The following is a 718-nucleotide window of genomic DNA, read 5'->3' as shown; positions in this document are numbered from 1 at the left end:
AAGCTGCAAAACTATTAAACCTATTAATGGTAAAATTTTTAAGCATTGATGATATGGATGATACCTGAGATGTGAGTGAAGTGAGAGCGTCCACTTCATGTATTCCAGTGACTCATCTTCCTAACACTGCTCAATTGGTTGGCCATTGATAATTGTTATTGGCAATCGTCTCAATAATTTCGTAAGCCTTATTATAAGACTTAGAGAGGAGAGAACCATTAGCAGAAGTGTCCACTACCATCCTCGTGTGTGCATTAAGACCATTATAAAATGTCTTAAGTTGGATGCAATGAGGGATTCGTGATGAGGGCACTTCCGTAATAATTCTTTGTACCTTTCTCATGCTTCACACAAGGACTCATCATACATTTTTTGGAAAGCAGTGTTCTCATTCCTCAACTCAGCATTCTTTCTAAGTGGGAGTACTTCATAAGGAATCTTTCTGCTAACTCTTGCCATGTAGAAATTGAATTTGGTGGCAATAAGTTCAACAGGTTTGAGCTCTTTCCCTTAGTGAATTTGGGAACAGCTTCAATCGTAATACATCTTCGGGTACTTCAGCTAACATAAAAGAATCACTCACCTCCATAAACGGTCTTAAGTGAAGATAAAGATCTTCGGTAGGCATTGCACTGAATTGGCCCACTATCTGAAGCATCTGGAACATGACCGGTTTCAGCTCAAATTGTTGTGCCTCAATTTGGGTCTCCTAATACCC

General features: G+C 39.3%; 1 non-coding gene across 1 annotated transcript; it reads left to right on the top strand.

The window, feature by feature from the left end:
• The first annotated feature begins 295 nt into the window (after window positions 1-295).
• LOC128295001 (small nucleolar RNA R71) lies at window positions 296-402 on the top strand. Its single transcript, XR_008285308.1, has one exon. It is a non-coding gene; the product is annotated as a small nucleolar RNA R71 (small nucleolar RNA).
• Window positions 403-718: the final 316 nt, after the last annotated feature.

Source organism: Gossypium arboreum, chromosome 6 (genome assembly GCF_025698485.1).
Source record: "Gossypium arboreum isolate Shixiya-1 chromosome 6, ASM2569848v2, whole genome shotgun sequence".
Taxonomy (NCBI): Eukaryota; Viridiplantae; Streptophyta; class Magnoliopsida; order Malvales; family Malvaceae; genus Gossypium; species Gossypium arboreum.
Note: the sequence above shows the minus strand (reverse complement) of the source record. Positions and strands in the feature narration are given on the sequence as shown.